At 46.7% G+C, this 12296-nt stretch overlaps 5 non-coding genes across 5 annotated transcripts; 3 read left to right on the forward strand and 2 right to left on the reverse strand.

The window, feature by feature from the left end:
- Nucleotides 1-1898: 1898 nt before the first annotated feature.
- On the reverse strand, nt 1899-1980 carry TRNAL-UAG (transfer RNA leucine (anticodon UAG)). Its single transcript has one exon. It is a non-coding gene; the product is annotated as a tRNA-Leu (tRNA).
- A 6193-nt stretch (nt 1981-8173) lies between these two features.
- Nucleotides 8174-8246, forward strand: TRNAT-UGU (transfer RNA threonine (anticodon UGU)). Its single transcript has one exon. It is a non-coding gene; the product is annotated as a tRNA-Thr (tRNA).
- Nucleotides 8247-8564: 318 nt separating this feature from the next.
- TRNAP-AGG (transfer RNA proline (anticodon AGG)) lies at nt 8565-8636 on the forward strand. Its single transcript has one exon. It is a non-coding gene; the product is annotated as a tRNA-Pro (tRNA).
- Nucleotides 8637-10799: 2163 nt separating this feature from the next.
- TRNAL-AAG (transfer RNA leucine (anticodon AAG)) lies at nt 10800-10881 on the reverse strand. Its single transcript has one exon. It is a non-coding gene; the product is annotated as a tRNA-Leu (tRNA).
- Nucleotides 10882-11790: 909 nt separating this feature from the next.
- On the forward strand, nt 11791-11862 carry TRNAP-AGG (transfer RNA proline (anticodon AGG)). Its single transcript has one exon. It is a non-coding gene; the product is annotated as a tRNA-Pro (tRNA).
- Nucleotides 11863-12296: the final 434 nt, after the last annotated feature.

Raw genomic sequence — 12296 nt, forward strand, 5'->3', positions numbered from 1 at the left:
ATGGAATTATTTATTCAGCACTAAGAAAAAATGAGACATCAAGCCATGAAATAACAGGGAGAAACTTTAAATGCATATTACTAAGTGCAAGAAGCCAATCTGAAAAGTCTACATATCTGAAAGATGCAAAATTATGGAGACAGTAAATAGATCAGTGGTTGCAAATGGTTAAAGGCAGGGAGGGATGCATTGGCAAAGCACAATTTTTAGGGCCGTGAAACTATTCTGTATGATTCTAGAGTGTAATGGTGGATATATGTAATTATACAGTTGTCAAAATCCATAAAGTACATAGTACAAAGAGTAAATCCTCATGTAAACTGTGGACTTGAGTTGACAATGATATATACTTGTTGGTTCATTCATCGTAACAAATGTATCTCACTAGTGCAGCAGGTCTTGATGGTAAGGAGGCTATGCGGTGGGTAGGGAGGAGAGAAGGTAGGTAGGAACTCTGTATTTTCTTACCCAATTTTGCTGTGAACCTAAAACTTCTAGTCTTGGTCAGTTCAGGATGCTCTAACAAAAATATCATTGCAGCTTACACCAAAAATGTATTGCTCACAGTTCTGGAGACTGGGAAGTCCAAGATCTAGATGCTGACAGAGTTGGTGTCTGACAAAGCCCTGCTTATATAAGACGGCTGACTTGTCACTGTATCGTCACATGGCTAAGAGAAATCTCTCCATTTCTGAGAAAAATATGGTCTCTTTTGTGAAAACCGTAGGTGCCCGTGATTTTCTTGGTGAGAGGTGGGTGAAAAGGAAGGGAACATCAAAGAGGAGTCATTGAAGGGAAATGAAGGGGCCTGGGAGAACATGGAAGAGGATTTTGAATGATGAGGGGAAAAGTCATAAAAAGGAAGGCACAATCAAAAAGTGATGTGAAAAAACCCAAGACCTTGTTTCTTGCAGAGTCTTAGTTCCCTCCTCCCTTTATTTTACTCATTCCTCATGACACTCCTAGGAAGTTCCTCTACCTTCTCCAGGGGAGCTGCCTGCTCAAATGCAGGAGTAGGACTGTAAGGAACAGGGGCTGTAAATGGCTGAAAATTGCAGTGGGGTAACCCTTCTAAGAGGACACCACCAAGCAGTCCCTGAGTACATCATCTCCTCTTTCATGCTCGGAGTCAGGTTCTGCACAGATATTGCAGTTGAGTGGTTTAGAGACCTGGACAGTCTCCAAGATAAATAGATTCATTTGGAAGGAACTGGGGAGTGGCTAAGCCAACACCATTCACAGCACACACTCCCTGGGCCCTATGTAAGGAGTCAGTCAAGAATCAGTTTACAAACCTACCTGCAAAGTCAAATTCAAAACAGCTATTTACCTGCCCAACACCACCCCATGGAGCAATGATGCCTGAGTGAGAGCTTGAAGGCTGGGAAGTATTGGGTTTCTAATTCATCATATTCAATTACAAAAGTAATGGAATTAGAACCAAAATAGAGTCTGTGTAGGTTGTTTCTCAGAGTATAGAGCTGCAGCTCTTAAATGAGTATCAGTGGTGGACTGATGGGGGGAGGGGGGGCAGGGAGGGCAATTTCTGGGAAGTCTTCCTGACCAGATGATGACTAAGCCACCTCATAAGAACAAATCAGTGTGAGTGTGGATTTTAGAAGAGGAAGACCAAAAACGTTACCGATTGAGGGAACACAAAAGCAGTGTTTTTGGAAAGCCCAGTGCAAATACTAAGCCTGGGAGGGAGTATCAGAAGAGCAGGAGAATCTGAAGCAGTAAACCAAGGTAGTCTGACGTTCAAATAGAGAAATCAATGTCAGCTAGGAACTTTCCGAAGGGGAAGAGGAATTTCAAACAGATACTGGTACATAGTCTTCGAACTTCCTTCTAACAAAGAACAGAGTTTAGGGATTTGTGGCTAGATTAAAATGCAGCAATGGCAGCGGTGGGATTCGAACCCACGCCTCCGAAGAGACTGGAGCCTAAATCCAGCGCCTTAGACCGCTCGGCCACACTACCAACTGTCGCGAAGCTCTCCCCGCCCCATCTCTAAGTTATTTACCCATCCCAGCCTGCGGGCTCAAAATTCCAATCTTTTCCTTCATGGTTAGTAGGGTTCTCCGCAGCGTTTTCATTCATCCCTACAGATCTGATTAAATACAGGAAAGGAGGAATCATCGTATCCTCACCCGCCTGGAAAGTGAGCACAAGGTAGTCAGCGATTATCAGCGGGAACGTCCTTGAGAGATCTCTACCTTTTCTTTAACCCAGGCAATAAGACGCAGAAAAAATAAAAATCCCGCCGGCGACTTATTACAGGTAATTAAAGAAGATTGAATAAGGAACTCCTTGCTGTTGAGTCATTAGTTTGTGGCTGAGTCTCAGCGCGAATGAGGTCGGAGTTCAGATCCAGCAGGAGGCCAGCCTGCCACCGCGTTCCCGGGGAACTCCCTGGTCGCCTCCTCCTTCAGGTTCAGTCAGAATGGAGAGACTGGGTCTAGTTGGGGCCATCGTAGTCAGTAACCACCGTGCGCTGTCCTACCCGAACCGTTTCTCTTAGATAGGGACCAAAATGACCCCCCTCCCGGGCAAGGGAGGTTTCATTCCAGGAGCGTCCCCAACCTAGAAAAGGGTGGGTTCCGGGCTTCCCTTGGGTCCAGAAGCCGCTAGCGCCAGCGCTTTCTTTTGAGAGGAGAGGAGGGAAAGCTAGGAAGAAGTTTCATGAGTGATACCTGCATTGTCCAGACCCAAAGTGTGATCTCCTACCTGTCCATGAACTCTACTCTGCCCGAAGCCCTGGATGCTGTCTTAACTCTATTCATATTTTTGCTATTTCTGGTTGGCCACTTCTGGGTCTCTGGAGCCAGAAATTCTCCCAGGAGTCTACGTTTCCGATCTTCAAGGGCCCGTCTCCCAGCTCTCCCACCTCCTGCTTCTCCTTGCCTGAGGGCTCTCTGAGGTCTTTCCCCCAAGTCCTCGTGGCCTGGTGGCAGGAGTGGCGGGGGGAGGGTGTGGTACGCTGGGTGTGCGCGGAAAGAGAAAAAGTTGTTCTTCCCTGGATCTTCACGGAGCGAAGGTCCTGCTAGCTCCTGTCCTCCCTGCTATGGGAGGGGGCGACGAACAGAAAAGACGTTCCAGAAAAGCTGCTTGGAAATAGGGCGCAGGGAGCGTCTGGTGGCTGTAGACCTAGGCGGAGAATTGGGGCCAAGAGAAGGTTGAGTTGCGCGACGGAAAGGGCCTGGACTGACCGGGATTGGAGGCGGAGTCTTCCTGGGCGTCCCATCAGCATCCCATCCCCCCGCCAGGCTAGCTGCCTGCTGGGCCTTACCCCCTCCACCCTGCCACCTCCACCCCTATAGCACCCGACCCCTCCTTGCTGACAATATAGTAAGTGCTGCCTTTTTGCCTCCTGCTTTCCCCCTCTCTAGTTCTAGTTCATGAGCACTCTGAGCTCCCCGGGCAGACATGGGTGTCCACCCTTAGGCTCCAACCAAGTTCTTTTTCTCTCCAGAAGCTCCCAGAGCCAGGAGCCAGGCACAGGCTTGGAAGTTGTCAGCAGTGAAGGTCATGGACACCATCCTGTCTACCGGGGTGGTCGAAGGTGTGGCTTCTGGGTCCTACACACTGGAGGCAGAGGGATTCAAATACCCGTAGCTAGCCCTTTTGGCTGAAGGGTAGACTTCTAAGAAATTTCACTTTGTGTTTCAGAATCCTCAGAAGAAAGCCAGTGTGAGCTGACTGCCTTCAGCACTACACAGAAGTCTTTGCCACTTTTGAAAGACTGATGTGGGAAGACTGGTGTTAATCTCAACTTGGAGAGAACCCAGAAGTTGTGTGTAACCACCTCAGTAAGATAAGGAAGCATCAGTCCAAAAGGGAGAAAAGAACCTGGGGCTTTTTATGATTTGAAAGAAGTGGGGCGGAAATGGGAAGGGAGAGAACAAATATTTAAAATATCGGTTGAGGGGGCCTGGCTGGTTTGTGGGTGGAGCACCCTTGATCTCAGGCTGGTGAATTCAAGCCCCAGGTAGGGCAAGGAGTCTACTTAAAATAATTATTAAAACAAGTTTTAAAAATTAAAATGTCAGTTGAAATATTATGCCTCCTACTGAGCCAGACAAGAAACTCAGGGTCTATGGATAGGTCTTGGGCAAGTCTTATTGACACTTCTGATGAGATCTTCAGATGTGATTACACAGGCATACTTGTGTTTGTGTATGTTAGGGCACATACACATTTGAATAAGCCACAGTTTGTGTAACAAGGTTTAAACTAAAACAACAACAACAACAGAGATTCTCGTAAGATGGAAGTGAACTGAGCCCTTCTTGATCAGTCCCGAAAAAGAACCAATCAACAGGAAAAAACCTGGTCATTACAGCAGAGCTCCGTTACATCATGGGATGCTGCATGTTTGTGCCTACCTTGAACTCCCTGGATCCTTCAGTGGAGAGAGGAGTCTTGGTCTATACCCTTGAAGAAATGGATCCTATGTTGGACCCCTAACCAATCAGAGAGGGATACCCTGCTTCTAGATTTATTGTCTACAGCTTCCCCATGCCAACAGCCTTCAGTCAAGGCCCACCTGAAACCTTCCTTTTTTCCACTATAAAACTTTCCCACTTCTCTGTGTGCCTTTGAGTGTCTGCCGAAACTCAAGTGGTGACAGCTGACGTCCTTGCAATAGCAAGCTCTGAATAAATAGCCTGTTCTTGTTGTCATTTAGCTCCACACTAGAATGTCTGAATAAATAGCCTGTTCTTGTTGTCATTTAGTTCCACACTTCATTTATTTCCACACTAGAGTTAAAATTTTGCAAAACAAAGAGTTGAGGGAAAATGGAAGAAACAGAGACAAATAAAGAGGCAAATGATTAAGAACAACCCTAGGATCGCTAGTAGGGGTCAAGTTAGAAGTCAAGAATTTCTAATTGTCCAGAGCACTCTGGAACATGCCTTTTTGATGTTGTTTTCAGGAAGGGACTAGTGGAATGGGGTCCTAAGTCAGACCAACCCAAGTGAGCTGAGGGCAGTGCGTGGCTGGAAGAATGAGAGAGGTAGATGCGAGATCCTGAGACAAACTTCAGGGGTAGGAAATAGACTGTATGTAGATAGGGTCTGTTAGGGAAAAGTTTATTTATACTGTGAGAAGAGTGAGGAGCCTGCCTCTGAAGATGATCTCTGTGAACAAGAGACAAAAAACAACATCAGGCCCGTGGTTGTCACCCTGGCTTCTCCTCTTGGAATGTTCCTTTGAGCATTTTAAATTCCTTTTTAGATGTGTGACAAGCAGTGTATGGGTTATATGGAAGAAATCAGTCTATACAGGGAATAGAAGTGAGCTTGCCTAGTTGTGGCAGGATGAGGATGAGGAAACAGAGTCTAGAAAAAGGTAAGAGGAGCCAAGAATGCAACAGGAGAGTAAGAGGAGGAGAAACAGCAAGCAGGGGCTGGAGGAGAAGGCTGTTGGGGAGACAGTTTTGAAGGGTTAGCAATTTTGCCCTAGGCTGGTGTCTCTGAATAAATGGACAATAATAAAGATGGTAATAACAATGAGGATATTAACGAATCCTCATCTCCAAAACAAGGATACTTCCTCTCTGCAAGGCTAAGTAACTGACCCAGGTGTTTTCTAACCACTACACTACATACTCAGTGACTGCACACATCAACACCTCCTATGAGTCCACATTTGTTTTGGTTTAATTTTTCTGCCCCAGAGAAACAATCAAGCACCCTGCCATTTTCTTAAGAATTACGACACCTGACTTTAGGTCCAAAGGGATGACCATGCTGATTACCTTGGAGGTTTCCACCAATAAAATGCTTTGTGTGGGCAAACGGTTTACAAAAACCAGTTCTGGATTCTCCAGAGCAGAGCAGTCAGTTCAAAGACTTGCAGTTCTCTTGCAGACAAGGAGAGAGAGAAGGACTGAAGTTTGGGCACCACGGGAGCACTCAGAGAAGCAACTGTTGTTAAGCCACAGAAGATCCTATCACCTCTTGGCCCTAAACAGCTGGATATGTTCGTCTTATCTTAGGACCTTGTGAGGCCTCTCCACGACTTGTCCCTGAACCAAGAATATCTGCCATAAATGCCCAATTTTGCCTATCTAGAGATTTCTCTTTCTTAAAAATCTGTAAGTTCAGCGGCATCACGTTTTACATTGACACCGTGAGAATTACAGGACACAGTAACCACTGTGAACACAGTAACCAGGTGAACTGCGTGTGGTATCTCTCCCTACTAGATGTTGTGTGTGGGGGCCCACATGTGGGGCCATGATCTGATGGAAGCCAATGGTGCTTCAGGTGAAAGAATTCACCTGAAGCAGAACAAAGGAGTTAGAAAAATTTATTGAATACACCTCAAGGGAGCTGGAGGCAGGAGAGCAAAGGAGACTGTCTGCAAGGAGGCAGCGGGGAAGGACTGTATATAAAGGGAAAGGGGAGCCTGGGTGGCTCAGTAAGTTAGGCGTCTGCCTTCGGCTCAGGTCATGGTCCTGGGGTCCTGGGATTGAGCCCCACATCAGGCTCCCCACTTAGCAGGGTGTCTGCTTCTCCCTCTGGTCCTCCCCCCTCTCCTGCTCTGTCTTTCTCTCACTCTCTCAAGTAAATAAATAAAATCTTTTTAAAAGGAGTGGGAGGAGGTGAGAAGATATGGGGAAGGTATGGAATTTTCCCTTTTTGGCAAGTGTGCCTGGTTTTAAGTAGCCCATTGGTCAATTAGGGCTTATGGATATGTTGACATGGGTCACCTGATGTGCCTGTCTGTATTTAACCAGGGGGTTATCACTGGTCCTTTTGTCTTGATCAGGTTTCTATTGCTCAAGCCTGCTGCCTGAAAGGGGCATCTACACTGTGGACATCCGGGGCCCTGGGGCCTCAACCCAGCCAGAACCAAGGAGTAGTGGGAGGTTCTTGGTTTTGTCATGAGAAATAAATCAAGGACAGAAATGCAACACAGCAGATGAGCAAGAAGCACACCCAGGAAAGTTTATTAAGGCAAAAAATACACTCTTAAGATATGAGAACAGGTGAGCTCAAGAGAGAGTACTGCATCCCTGGGGTTTGGGTTCCTATCTTTTACCTGCAGTTGCTAACTAGGGAGTGGGAAATTCATTTGTTGGGGGCCAAAAGCAGGGTTTCCCACTTCTTCTTTGCAACTGGGTCAGGGGTTTCTTGTCTTGGCATCTGCCATCTTGGGACTGGATGGTTTGGTCCTGCTGCTTATGGATTGCTGCCGGGACAGGCCTCTGACTTTGACAGCTGTCCATGACTTCATCCTCCAGGACCTCCCAAGTATTCTGTTAGAACCTAACTATCTGCCTACTCTAATGAATCACAGGCTTACAGATTTCTGACAAACTTCATGATCATGGACAAATGAAAACATTAAAAAATAGTGGGTACAAGAGCAGGTGTGTGGGCAGAGGGTCTAAATCTTACTAAACAGAATTGGTTCACTCCTTGGGGTTGCATGAACGAGAGCTTTTTTCCAATGTTCTCATCTATTATTGTATTTGCAATAATAAAAAAAGTACAAGATCTTAATTTTTAGTTCCTGTTTACTAGCTTATATAAACAAGGTTTTCAAAAAGTGAAAATCCTTTTTTAAAAATTATATTATTTTTATACCAAAGATGTATATAATTCTGTATATGTCTTTAAGGAAGGATTAAACTCTTTCTCCCCAATATGTCTTTTCCCTACTTGCTCCTACACCTCAACTTTTGTGAAGGAGGCATTAATTCCAAAATACAAAGTTAAGGTTTGGGGCTCTGAAATCAGAAAGGACAAAACTGTGGTAAATCTCTTTTCACCTTCCCCAGATTTTACCGCAATATTAAGTGAAAGGAGTGCATTATCTTATCTGCCCATCAGACACCCTCTCTATGTGCCTCTTACTTCTCAGGTGGGTCTCCCAGGCACCCAAATATCTGCAATTCTTAAATCTGCATCTTTTCTGGACACCAGAGGCACAGGAGGCAATGTCTCAGGAAAGTATCAAGATGAGAGACGCTACCACGGCCTGGTGGTGGCTATACTCAAAACTGAGTCTTTTAGAAGAGTTGGCAGAACATGAAGAAAATCTAACTTTGTGGGAGAAGATCTTTTCACTCCCGTCAAAAAGTTCGATTTAATACTCCAGGATGCTGGCTTTTCTGAGTGCTTCTACAAGATGAGTGGTAGAAAAACCCAGGCCAGGGGAAGGCTCCATAGCTCAGGGGTTAGAGCACTGGTCTTGTAAACCAGGGGTCGCGAGTTCAAATCTCGCTGGGGCCTGTGGTCCTTTTTTCCTCCAAATCTTGTTCCAGAGTCAAGAGTTAAGCCGGAAGGTCTGTCGAAGGGTGGGTTACCAAGGCCGCAGATTCTCCCAGGCCCTGCCTTTGGCCTGAGGAGGCGTTCAGGCATTCCCTGATTTGCTCTCGGGTTCTGGATGCATCATAGCAGCTGATAAGGACTCCTGTAGCTTGAGACTTAGGTTTTCTGAGAAAGCAAGCACGCATTCCTTCCAACAGAAGGCACTCGATGACAGTTTTTCTGGAAACGCCTAGCGCCGGGAATGAGCCTTGAGGCAGAGTTAAAAGACGCCTACAGGGTGGCTCGTTGGTCTAGGGGTATGATTCTCGCTTAGGGTGCGAGAGGTCCCGGGTTCAAATCCCGGACGAGCCCTGTTTTTGCCTCGATTCCCGTGTTCAGAGTATTTATGCCACAGCATTTTGCTCTCCCTATTCTGCTTTAGAAAGTTGCAACCGAAGGCTCCCTGGCCAATGGGAAATAGCGAAACAGACACAGCCGCAAGCTAGCCTTTGATCTCTGTCTGACGTGCTGTTTCCTCGCTCTCCCTGGCGGACTGGCGGGCGGGCAGGTCGGAGATCAGATCCCTCTGCCAGCACTGCCTCCGTCGCGAAATGGGAATGGTAACAATTTCCTGTCCCCCGCCCGATTCCCGGGATCTCTGTCAGTCACAAAATACTGTATAGGAAATTTCTTGGAAACTTTATATAGTGCCAAATATACGGAGCTGTTTTCTTTCCTGCGAAGGAACTGGGGCTGATGCATACTGACATTGTCACGGTTTTATGAATATTTTGATGCGTTACCCTTTAAAAGAATTTTTAGGTGTGGTCACATAGCAGTGTCTTTTTCCTTTTCCTTCCTCCCTCCATCCCTCCCTCCCTTTCTCCTTCTTCCCTTCCTCTTTTCCTTCCTCCCTCCTTCCCTTTCTCTTTCCTCCCTTCCTCCCACCCTCCCTCCTTCTCACTCATTCTGTTCTGGCTACACTGGCCTTCTGACTGTTTCTCAATTACATGGCCCTTACTTCCTGTTCTGGACCTTTCACTTGCTGTTTCCTCTTCTTGGGATATTATTTCCTCAGATATTTGTATAACTTTCTCACTAATTCCTCCTGTACTCAAATGTCACCTCTTTAGAGACAACCTCCTTGATCACCCTTTCCAGAATAGCCTCCAATTGACACTATTCCCTACATTATTTTTTTCTTTACAGCACTTATCAGCATTTGACGTGATTATGCACATTTGCTTCTTTTTTTCTTCTCTTTCCCCCCTATTAGGATATAAGCTCCAGAAGGCCAAAGATTTTATTATGCTTGCAGCTGTTCCCTAAGCACTTAGCACTGTGTATGGTAAGTAGTGGGTGATTAATGTGTGAATGAATGAATGAATGAGCGTTGCCATTTTCCTAGACATACCTGCCACAATTAAATAGCATTTATTTCTGGCTTTTGTAGATTCATATTAAAATCTTCCCAAAGGATAGGAACCATGACTATGGGCTTATATTAAAAATGGAAAACCTAACTTGATCGTCTCTCCACTTGGGCCCCTGTACCCAATTCAGGCTTCTTCTCAGAGAGATACTACCAAATTGCTTATCTGCACAAGAATTACAAATGTCTGTATTGATAAATAACGAGAACTTTCATATAGATTTATTTGTTCTCTGGGGCTTTCTGTAGACAATCTCATCTAATCTGTAGTGGAATTTCAACCCAGATGGGAGAAAAGAAAGGGTAGGTCCTGTAGTCTCAAATGTGGCAAAATGTGTATTTAAGTTATGAAAATACTTAACATTTTTTGACCGCCAGACTCTGTGCTAAGCACCTTAGGTGTATGAAATAATTTTCATGAAACTTCTGTGAGGTAAGCAGTGTTATTATCTCCATTTTACATGTCAGGAAGTTGAGGCACAGAGAACATAAGCCACCTGCCCAAGGCCACACAGCTAGTAATGTGAGAAGTGGAACTCTGGTATTCTAAGAGCAGGGCTGGCCCCTTAGGACTCTCTCCAATGACTGCCTTGCCTTCCTCAGAGGGCATCTGTCTTCTGCTTGAGGATGTCTTACAGTGTGTCAAGACTGAGTTACTCTTCCAGTCTGGTCAGTGGGCTTCCCTTGTGCGCAGGCATTATGTTTTGTTCATGTCTTTGGTACTCCTCAACGGTTCAACAGTGTCAATAACAAGACAAGAGATCAAACTTCGCTCTTTGGTTGAGTGAAGAAAGGCAAAGCAAAGGTTATAGGTTGATGATATTAAAGGACTAGCACTTTACCTCCGGGAAACCATGGGTTCAAAGCATCGTTAATGCGATGGCATTATGCTCTTTAATAAGAACTCTGAGATTTGAAAGACTAAAAAAATATATGAGAAATTGCAAAACAGTGCATACCTACAGTCCTACCAACTAGAGAAAGCGGTTGGAGGCCGGGCGCGAAAGGAGCCCGAAGACATTCACTGCTCTAACATGGCTACCTCAATGCAATCATCGCTGTCACAAACGGGTTAAAAAAAAAGAAAAAAAAAAAACAACGGATGGCAGCGGTGGGATTCGAACCCACGCCCCCGAAGAGACTGGAGCCTTAATCCAGCGCCTTAGACCGCTCGGCCACGCTACCTGCCGTAGCGACAAGCTGAAGCACGTTCTCTATCCTTCTTCTCTTCCCCGCTCCCTCCCCCTCTGCGGTCCATCTATTTGGAGTTTGTCCGGGGTTTTCTATCTCTTTTTTTGCATTCCTTCCTGCTTTGTGTGACTTTCTCTCTCTTTCCAAGCCGCAGTATTCGAGACTGATGGAAAGGGCCGTACCGCACGTCCTGTCCTGAGACAAAACAACCCCGGTGAGGTCTAGGTGTTCGGGGTGCCTGCCCCGGGCCGGGCACAGGCTGCTCAGCCGGGAGAGTCGGGACCCTCCTCGGTCTGGCGGGGCCCCTCACGGAGGCCGTCACGCGGCGGGAGCTCTAGCTCCGCCAGCCACGCCAAGTCTGGGGCCGGCCGGCGGCTGGGCGCCCGGACGCGCGGGGAGGCGCCGCGGGGAGCCGCGGAAGCTTTCCGGAGACGTTCCGTGGAACCTATAGCCGGGCCGGAGAGGCCCGAGCCGGGTCGAACCCAGGAGCCGTCAGCAGTGCGCCGACGCCGGGAGGAGCCTCCCCATCGCCCCGCTCTCCCGAGGGCCGCGGACAGCCCTCCGGGCGGGGCGCGTCCTCCCTTCCTCATGCCCCCGGGGTCACCCCGTAGCCCCTGACCGTCCCTGAGGCGATGGCCTCCCACTACTCCCGCAGCGAAAATGTGTGGAAATTATTCTCGTTGATGCCTGGGTTTTCCCTGAGAAAAATCAGTATTCTACGAGCCCGCCTTCCGGCATTGGGGCGAGGGAGCCTGCAGTGATTGGCTCATCCACTAGGCGTCACCCCAAGCCCACAGTTGCAAAAAGAATATTTTTTTTTTTTTTTCTTTTTTTCCTAGCCATCTGTGGACGTGGCTAAAATTTTCTTTACTAAACTTAAGAAATTGAAGGGTAGTCGTGGGTGGCTCGTTGGTCTAGGGGTATGATTCTCGCTTAGGGTGCGAGAGGTCCCGGGTTCAAATCCCGGACGAGCCCTGTTTTTCTCCTCTTGTCACCATCAGGCTTCAGGGAGCACCTTCTATAGTTAATGTTACTGAACAGGCACCGACGTATGCTCCACTAGTTCAGATTTATACACTTAATCTTTGTGTTGTTAAATCAGGATAAAAGCCAGATGTTATTATAAGTAATTTATATAGCATTTCTTTTAGAAAATCACTGTTTCTAAAGTCGATCATAATTTCTCTTCTGCAGTTTTTTGTCGTTATCCAAAAATCGTTCATTCGGGACTGGGCCAGGCCTATTTTATATCAATCATTTTGCATAACCCTCACTTTTCCTCACTGCAATCACGGGGACCTTCTTTGGGTGCTGGGACCTCCAAAGGTCAGCAAATGCAGCAAGGTGTCTCATCACCTAAAACCTAGGATCCCTCCCTCCTTCAGGCCTAACATTCCGGGGACCTCGGG

Source organism: Mustela lutreola, chromosome 7, assembly GCF_030435805.1.
Source record: "Mustela lutreola isolate mMusLut2 chromosome 7, mMusLut2.pri, whole genome shotgun sequence".
NCBI lineage: Eukaryota > Metazoa > Chordata > Mammalia > Carnivora > Mustelidae > Mustela > Mustela lutreola.